This window comes from Rana temporaria, chromosome 11 (genome assembly GCF_905171775.1).
Source record: "Rana temporaria chromosome 11, aRanTem1.1, whole genome shotgun sequence".
Lineage (NCBI taxonomy): Eukaryota > Metazoa > Chordata > Amphibia > Anura > Ranidae > Rana > Rana temporaria.
Genome location: NC_053499.1, coordinates 120554352 through 120564520, shown reverse-complemented (window position 1 = coordinate 120564520; position 10169 = coordinate 120554352). Strand labels below are relative to the sequence as shown.

Sequence of the window (10169 nt, the reverse complement as noted above, 5' to 3'; positions counted from 1 at the left end):
GTATCTATTATAGAATACTTAATAAAAATATTTATAGAAAGTAGGGGTGTAACGGATCGTCACCGATCCGTGATCCGAACGGGCCACCCCGTTCGGATCGGCACACCCCGCGATCCGCGGAGCGCTCCGGAGCCTAGGCCTAGGAAAGTCCCCGGCTTCGGCCTAGCTCCGGAGCGATCTTGCTCCACCCAGTCTGCTTGCCAGAGCCCAGCGTGACACGCCTCCCCGCCTCCCCGGGGAGGCGTGTCACGCTGTGCACTGGGCTCTGGCAAGCCGACATGGAGAGGGAATAGTAGCAGAGAAACACTAGTGTGAGAGGGGGGGGGGGGGGGGAAAGAGCACATTTCACGGGTGGATTAAAGAGGAAGCAGGTGAGGCTGTTTGGGACTTGTTAAAAGTACAATCTTGATGTTTTTACAGCTCTATATATATAATTTATATATATATATATATATATATATATAATTATATATATAGAGCTGTAAAAACATCAAGATTGTACTTTTAACAAGTCCCAAACAGCCTCACCTGCTTCCTCTTTAATCCACCCGTGAAATGTGTGTGTGTGTGTGTGTGTATATATATATATATATATATATACATACATACATACATACATACATACATACATACATATATGTATATATTACACACACACATTTTTTTTTTTTTTGCACTGATCCGAAAATGATCCGATCCGTGACTCCTGATCCGAGGATCGATCCGATCCGTGAGTTTTTTGATCCGTTACACCCCTAATAGAAAGTAATGAATGAAATGTACACTCACAGTGCTTAAATAAACAGGTATAGCATCTGTGGAGGCATACGCCTAGCTTGAGACAGGAGGCTTATCAGATCTGTAACAAGCTGATCCAAATATTATGTCAAAAAATAGAAAAAAAGGAGAAAATTAGGAAAAAGGCAAAAAAGAAAGAAAAGAAAAACAGAAAAAAAGAAAGAAGAAAAAAAGAAATGAAACAGATAGTTTACTTCTGTATATAAATATAAATGTAGCGATTATAGTGATCTTCAGCATACAGCTGTTCCATAATAGGATAAAAAGATCCACTCATAGAGAGAGAGTTTGTTAAAAAATAGCAGCAAGCCAAAAGATTATAAATGATAATTTTTAGAACAGAGAAGGAGACACTTAATAAGGAGCATAGGAAGTTGTTTGAACAAACAGAGGAGACAGGCTTGTATAGTAGGCAGCTTTTAGGCATGGTAGAAAGGATACCTGGTCAATCAATCTCAGCAGCACAGGTTGGCTCCACAGGAGTGTACAGCACACTGACGCTCCACAGCAGGACAGAGTCCTGATATACCCCTCAACCCCTCCCACACGTCCGTGCGTCAGAGGGGGCGCGGTCGGGCGTGAGCGGACACATAGTGTCAGTGCGCAGGCGCCCACACTAACGCTGGACAAGAGGCCTACAATCCCCAGCAACCCCTGGGTTGGAAGGCGTGGACGGCCGAGTGCCTTTTTCCTAATTTTCTCCTTTTTTTCTATTTTTTGACATAATATTTGGATCAGCTTGTTACAGATCTGATAAGCCTCCTGTCTCAAGCTAGGCGTATGCCTCCACAGATGCTATACCTGTTTATTTAAGCACTGTGAGTGTACATTTCATTCATTACTTTCTATAAATATTTTTATTAAGTATTCTATAATAGATACTGATATTACTACTCTTCTCCACAGTTGGCCACTCTGTCTCTGGGTGCCGCCCCTTGCCTCTCCGATGGTTGGGGATTGTGTGAATTCCATCTGCAGCGGCTCCTCATTTTTTCCTGCCTAGGTTATCCTTTTGGCTGTCAACTTGTGCTCATCCGGCCTGATTTTTCAGGCATGTGATGGAACCAGGGTATACACGCACCCTGTTGTCTTTTTACTCCCACTACGGACCAGCAGGTGGGCATTATGTGATATACACTGACAGAGCGACTTTATTTGTTTATTGTTTATGTATATCTAATGTTTCTATGTATAAATCGTTAACTTTCTTTCTCTGTATGTCACTATCAGAATCCAAACTCTGATCTCAACCACCCCTGAAGAAGCCTGACCGGGCGAAATATATAGGGTTTACCAACCGGGTTGCGATCTCTGTTACAGTACTGATGTCTGTTATGGGAACCTTTTAACTTTGTACTCTTGATCAGGTTGTTGAGTTGTGTAGTGGGCTCCTGTGAGGTCTATGATATGCCTTACAACCTGACGCTACTCTGTTTTTTAATAAATCATTAAAATTTATATTACTTGTTCTATCTTCCTTTACTGGTTTTTGCATGCACCGCTATAGTCCCGCCATTGTTCTACTTTCCCATATATAAATTTGGGATGAGGTGCTTTTGTTAAAAAAACTATTTTCTAGTCTAGACCAGCCAGATCCCATCCCCCTATTCTAATAATGGTGGCGATCTGCGATTTTTATTGTGACCGTGACATTGCGGCGGACATATCGGACACGTTTTTGGGACCATTGACATTTATACAGCGATTAGTGCTATAAAAATGCACTGATTAATGTGTAAATGTGACTGGCAGGGAAGGGGTTAACACTAGGGGGCGCTGAAGGGGTTATGTTCTGTAATGTGTGATTCTAACTGTAGGGGGAGGGGGCTCACAAGGGGAAGAGACTGATGTGTGTTCCTCTGTACTGGGAACTCTGACAGGACGTGGATCTGTGCGTTTACACACACAGATCCACACTCCTGCCCTGATCGTGGGCAATCGCGGGTGCCCGGCGGACATCGCGGCCGCCGGGCACGTGCACCGAGTCATGAGCCCTAGAGGGCCGGGAATAAAGGACGTCATATGACGTCCACCCGGAGGGAGGGTTGGTTACTGCCAGCGTCATTTTATTATGGCCCGGTATGGAAGGTGTTAAAGCGGATGTTCCATTAAAAAAATATATTAAAAGCCAGCAGCTACAAATACTGCAGCTGCTGACTTTTAATATTAGGACACTTACCTGTCCTGGAGTCCAGCGCCGTCCGCAGCAGAGGATGAGCGATCGCTCGTCTCTCTGCTGCTCCCCCCGCCATCCTCAGTGAGGGAACCAGGAAGTGAAGTGCTCCGGCTTCACTACCCGGTTCCCTACGGCGCATGCGCGAGTCGCGCTGCGCCCGCCGATTGGCTCACACGCTGTGTGCTGAGAGCCGAGTGTTCCCAGCACACAACGGGCGACAGACGGGAAGTCAGGAAAAACCCGTCTTTAGCCCGAGACGTGTGGCCGGAAGTGGGTGCAAATACCTGTCTTTAGACAGGTATCTGCACCCCCTCCCCCCTGAAAGGTGTCAAATGTGACACCGGAGGGGGGGCGGGTTCCGATCAGCGCGAGTTCCACTTTAGGGTGGAGCTCCGCTTTAAATGTAACCATATTGCTACACTTAGAGGCGCCTCTCTTCTCTTTTATAATCAGTTGTGACATGACACTACTCTTATATCAAGACATCGCTTGTATATCAAGTCCAAATTTTTTGAAAAATGTTGCTCGTCTTGCAAAACGCTTTTAAACCAAGATTTTACTGTATATGACTATTATGACAAGGTTCTAGGAGATACACCTTTTATATATGTTTGTAATAATACTTATGGTGAAGCTGTGTATGAGACCTGAATGTTTTGTGTTGTATTTCTGTTTTGTTAGTTCATTGAATGAATACGGACTTGGCTTTTTTAGAGCCGGTTCACACAGGGGCGACTTGGGATCCGTCTTGAAGTCGCCCCACGTTGCCTAACATGTCAAATTCCATTGAAGTGAATGAGAGCCGTCTTAATGTACACTATTGAAGTCCCTCTGACTTCAGAAAAGGTTCCTGTACTACTTCAAGGCGGCTTGTAGGCAACTTGTACCCATTGATTTCAATGGAAGTCGCCTCCAAGTCGGATCCCCTGTCTTAACGTTCCAGGAAGTAAAAATAGTTTTCTCGGCAAACCCCTCCTCCCACAGAGCTGATTACTCTTTGATTGGCCACTGGCAAAGTCCCCTGTCCTGGAGGCTTCAAGTCGCGCTGTGGTTCACGCTCAAGTCGCCTCGCACAAAATCGTGTTGCCCCTGTGTGAACCGGCTCTGATGGTAGTTTGTATATCTAACATTTCATGGATAAGACCATTGTGGTGTTCAGTAATAAGCTGGACTGAATGGAAATCGGGTAATTTAACACAAAATACATTAAAGGGGTTGTAAAGGTTCGTTTTTTATTTTATAAATTGGTTCCTTTAAGGTAGTGCATTGTTGGTTCACTTACCTTTTCCTTCCTTTCTAAATGTTTTTTTTCTTTGTTTGAATTTCTCACTTTCTGTTTCTCCTCAGTAAGCTTGCCCCCATCATCCGAGCGGTGGAAAGTCAGTCAGAACAGCTTACTGAGGAGGAACAGGAAGTGAGAAATTCAGACAAATGAAACAAAGAAAAAAAACATTTAGAAGGGAAATGGAAGGAAAAGGTAAGTGAATCAGCAATGCACTAGCTAAAAGGAACCTATTTAGAAAAAAAAAAAAAAACCTTTACAATCCCTTTAAAGCCAAGCTTACCATACCATGCAGTAAATAAGGACAGTTTGGTTAAATTCTTGTACTCATTCCTTCTATACTAGCTACTTTGAATGCTCATGTATCTGCTCAGTCTTCTTTCAGAAGATTAAACTAAAAGGAGCTCAGTTCAGCATGCAGTAAAAGTAACCCGCCCCCATGCAATATTTACCCAAAAGTTTATTCACATTTGAATAGTTTTGAACCTTTAAACCACTTCCATACGTTTACGTCACAATTTTGTTTTTTGAATACCTTGATGTCTTTTTTTACTTTAAATTAAATGCAACAACGTATATGTACATGTTTATGGCTCCAGAATGAGAATGAAGGACCTCTAAACATTCTGTAGTTGACTTGAAGTAAACCTGGGCAATTTAAATGTTGTCTATGATTAAAAGTGCATAACATTTTGTCGCTAAAGGACCAGGCCCCTTTATGCCATTCGACACTGCGTCGCTTTAACTGACAATTGCGCGGTCGTGTGACGTGGCTCCCAAACAAAATTGACGTCCTTTTTTTCCCACAAATAGAGCTTTCTTTTGGTGGTATTTGATCACCTCGGCGGTTTTTATTTTTTGTGCTATAAACAGAAATAGTGCTGTAATAAATATCCCCCAAAAATATCTAAAGCAAAAAAAAATCCCTCAGTTTAGGCCGATACGTATTCTTCTACATATTTTTGGTTAAAAAAAAAAAGAAAAAGAAAATTGCAATAAGCATTTATTGATTGGTTTGCACAAAAGTTATAGCGTCTACAAAATAGAGGGTCATTTTATGGCATTTTTATTAATATTTTTTTTTTTTACTAGTAATGGCGGTGATCAGCGATTTTTATCATGACTGCGACATTATGGCGGACCCATTTTTGGGACCATTGTCATTTTTACAGCGATCAGTGCTATAAAAATGTACCGATTACTGTGAAAATTACACTCGCAGTGAAGGGGTTAACCAGCAGGTGGCGCTGTAGGGGTTAAGTGTTTCTTAGGGAATGTTCCTTACTGTAGGGGGAATGGGCTGTGTGTCACATGAGACTGATCTCCACACCGAGTACACGGAGCGGAGATCAGTGTCACTAGGCAGAGCGGGGGAGATGCTCGTTTACACAAGCATCGTCCCCGTGGCGATCAAGTCCGCAGGACCCACGGTCGGGCTCACGGAGATAGCGGCAGGGTTGCAAGTGCGCTGCCGGCGGCGCACGCTTGCGCGACCACACGGCAGCATCTTAAAGGGGACCTACCTGTACGTACCTATGCCTGTGTCATAGGTAGAAGAAGTACTGGCAATCGTGCTAGTAGAAGAAATGGGCGCCATAGGCACATCATGTGACAGGTGGATCCTCCTGCTGGCCTATAAAAGGCTGCCACTGTCTGATCCAAATTGCTGGATTGTCGTCAGCCTTCTTGAGGCTCTGTACTACTGCTGTTTGGATTTCCTCTTGTGACCCAGCTTGTTCCTGACCTGTCTGATCCGCTCTCCTGGTTTGACCCCCTGGCTTGCTTTACTGACTTTGCTTCAGTTATCTGTTCCTGCCTGTTTTCCAATACCAGACCTTTGGCTTGTCTCCGTTCCTGCAACCTGCATCTTCTGCCTGGATCCACAGTGTTTGATCCCCAGCCGGCTTCCACTGTTGCTCTTTGTGCACACCTTGCCAAGGGTTATCAAGGATTCCTAGAGACTGCAGTCCAGCAGTGTTTCCTGTATTCTCCAGTCAGGGCCGGCTTTAGGTGCCCTGTGCGAGAAAGCTTTACAGCGCCCCCTAGTGACCACGCCCTCCATAACCACACCCCTCTGTAACCACACCCCTCTGTAACCACGCCCTTTCAGTGTCCACACCCATTTCTCCAATACCGGCTCCATTTAAAGCCTTCCATTCCGTTAAGTTCCCAAAAAACAGATTACAAGCTATGATAAAAATACAACTTTTATTCACATAACGCCACCTATACTGCAAATCACATGGCATAATAACGCCACCTATGCTGCAAATCACATGGTATAATAACGCCACCTATACTGCCACATAAAGTAAATCACATGGTATAATACCACTACCTGTAAACGGGTGGACTGGGACAAAAATTTGGCCCTGGACTTCATCCAGACCGGCCCACTTAATTTTTGCAAACACACACACACAATAAACTATACGCAATTGTCGGCGGTAAAAATAGCGGCGTTTTACCGCCGAGGCTATGGGCGGCTCAGTGTGAAAGGGGTCTAATACATCAGTTACTATGACCAGTGGCAGTGCATTTACCCCCGTCCCCCCACCATGCTGGGACTCTGGGACGCCGGCTTGCACCTCTTGGGCAAGGAGGGACTCTGGCTCTGGGACGCCGGCTTGCACCTCTTGGGCAAGGAGGGACTCCGGCTCTGGGACGCCGGCTTGCACCTCTTGGGCAAGGAGGGACTCTGGGACGCCTGCTTGCACCTTTTTGGCAAGGAGGGGCCTCGGGTCTGGGACGCCTGCTTGCATTTTCTTGGCAAGGAGGGGCTCTGTGACTCCTGTTTGCATTTTTTGGCAAGGAGGGGCACCGTCTCTGGGACGCCTGCTTGCACCTTCTTTTGCAAGGAGGGACTCCGGCTCTGGGACGTCTGCTTGCACCTTTTTTTTTGCAAGGAGGAAATCCAGCTCTGGGACGCCTGCTTGCACCTTTTTTTTGCAAGGAGGGACACCGGCTCTGGGACGCCTGCATGCACCTTTTTGGCAAGGAGGGACTCAGGCTCTGGGACGCCTGCTTGCACCTTTTTGGCAAGGAGGGACACCGGCTCTGGGATGCCTTCTACCACCTTTTTGGCAAGGAGGGACTCCGGCTCTGGGACGCCTGCTTGCACCTTGTTTTGCAAGGAGGGACTCCGGCTCTGGGACGCCTGCTTGCACCTTGTTTTGCAAGGAGGGACTCCGGCTCTGGGACGCCTGCTTGCACCTTGTTTTGCAAGGAGGGACTCCGGCTCTGGGACGCCTGCTTGCACCTTTTTGGCAAGGAGGGACACCTACTTGCACCTTTTTTGCAAGGAGGGACTCCGGCTCTGGGACGCCTGCTTGCACCTTTTTGGCAAGGAGGGACTCTCCGGCTCTGGGACACTCTGCCTAACTCTCTTGGAAGGAAGGTGCATAACCCTACTGTCGAAGGATGCTGTGTCCATCCATGAACGGAAGAGAGATGTTTATTTGGACAAGGTATGCATGGTAGCACTTGGTACAAGCGCACTGTGTGCACCTAAGTGCATAAAAACAACAAAGTGCAAATCAACAGTAGAAAACCACCAGAGACAATGTGTGTGCCAATGAAGGTAGAAAATTCACCAAACAAAACATAAAAACTCTCCAATGGGCGAAGTAGAGTAGCCCGACGCGTTTCTGGTTTTATTCTAAACCCTCATCAGGGGCCACAGGAGCAGATTAGTGCAGGTTACAGTTCGCTGGTGGACTGGGAGTGGATCTCACCCAGGGTCGTTCAGGCTTAGTCCAAAATGGTGTATCAGGGGGAGGATGAAACTATAGCATCTAACCCAGCCCTAGCTGCCCGAGAAGTGGAAATTGAAAGGGCCAGGGGGGCTGTTGTGGCGTTGTCCCAATATGGATGGGTGCCTGGCACCCCATCCACATTGGGACAACGCCAGGACAGGCTTCTAGACCATTCCAGGGGTCTCAAACTGGTGGCCCTCCAGCTGTTGAGAAACTACAAGTCCCTTGAGGCATTGCTAGGCTGACAGTTACAAGCATGACTCCCACAAGCAGAGGCATGATGGGACTTGTAGTTTCACAACAGCTGGAGGGCCGCCAGTTTGAGACCCATGATTTAGACCAACGAGGGGCACTGCCTAAGGAGAAGTTTTGGAAATTTGGGCAGGACATTACGCAGCTGGACATATACCAGCAGGCCCAGGGCCCTTTCACTTTCCACTTCTCTGGCAGCTAGGGCTGGGTTGGATGCTATAGTTTCATCCCCCCCGATACACCATATTGGACTAAGCCTGAACGACCCTGGGCGAGATCCACTCCCAGTCCACCAGCGAACTGTAACCTGCACTAATCTGCTCCTGTGGCCCCTGATGAGGGTTTTGAATAAAACCAGAAACGCGTCGGGCTACTCTACTTCACCCATTGGAGAGTGCTTTTAGGTTTTGTTTGTTGTTTTGTGAATTTTCTGACTTCATTGGCACACACATTGTCTTTTTTACACTCAACTGTGTTTGGCTTATAAAGCCCCATCTAGGGGGTATACCCTTTTTTGTTGTCTGCTGCAAAGAGCTTTACTTTAATGCATGAAGGATAGAAGACCTTGAACCTTTATCGCTTTAAACACTGAAGGATGTATTTACAAAAAATACAATCTTAAATCAAGATCAGTGTTGGAAGCTACTATGTCACAACCTAAACCAAACCCTATCTCAGCGGAGCAGATACTGTGGACCCCCATCAATTCTGGCATTGACTATAAACATTTAGAACTCCTCAGGCAAATTTATGCCTTGTTTCACCTTTCTAGCCCAATACGTGTGTTCCCCTTTCTCTGGTAGTACCAGTGTAGAATCAAATGGCATGGTACCTCTTGGCTGAAGATTGGCCGTATCCTTAAAATTGACTGCCACCCCAAAATTGAACTTTTTGGAATAACCCCCCCCTCCAGTGTCACATTTGGCACCTGTCAGGGGGGAGAAGGGAGCAGATACCTGTGTAATACAGGTATATGCTCCCACCTCCTGGCCTAGATCATTGCGGTGACCTATGCCAATTCCTGCGGCTACACTGTCCTCTCCCGCTGTCTTCTGGGAGACACTGGTCCCAGAAGACATCAGGGACAAGTGAGGATGCCCAGCATGACTCACGTATGCGCAGAAGGTAACCAGGAAGTGAAGCCTTGTGGCTTCACTTCCCATCACAGAGGATAGCGGCGGGGGCAGCTGAGAGACTGATCGGCTGCTGACGACGCGGGTGCCCTGGACAGGCAAGTGTCCATATAGCAAGTCAGAAGACGCAGTATTTGTAGCTGCTGGCTCTTATTTTTTTAGGCGGACCTCCGCTTTAAGGACTAGTTGCATATTATACAGCCAGGTCAATCCGTTTGATTAAATGAGTTACACATATCCATCCCCAGCATATCACACCTATTCTATAGTCCAAGGGAGGGGGCGAGAAAGACACTCCACACCAGTAAGAAAGCCTCGCATTACTGTGTGGAGTTACAGACCGAACAGGAAGCGAGGATTTCTCAGAAGAAATAAAGGGATTTTTAATACAGCTTACCTGTAAAATCCTTTTCTTGGAGTACATCACGGGACACAGAGCGGCATATTCATTACTATGTGGGTTATATGGAGTACCTTCAGGTGATGGACACTGGCAATCTTAAACAGGAAGTGCCCCTCCCTATATAACCCCCTCCCATAGGAGGAGTACCTCAGTTTTGTAGCAAGCAGTATGCCTCCCAAAAATGGTCCCCATAAGAGGGGTGGGAGCTCTGTGTCCCGTGATGTACTCCAAGAAAAGGATTTTACAGGTAAGCTGTATTAAAAATCCCTTTTTCTCTATCGTACATCACGGGACACAGAGCGGCATATTCATTACTATGTGGGATGTCCCAAAGCAATGCTTTTAATGAGGGGAGGGAGACATCTTCCCA

The 10169-nt window shown here is 46.4% G+C and overlaps 1 long non-coding RNA gene across 1 annotated transcript; it reads left to right on the top strand.

Annotated features, from left to right (window-relative positions):
- The first annotated feature begins 1678 nt into the window (after nucleotides 1-1678).
- Nucleotides 1679-2256, top strand: LOC120916930. The gene is made up of 2 exons (XR_005744144.1): nucleotides 1679-1914; nucleotides 2029-2256. It is a non-coding gene; the product is annotated as an uncharacterized LOC120916930 (long non-coding RNA).
- The last annotated feature ends 7913 nt before the right edge of the window (nucleotides 2257-10169 follow it).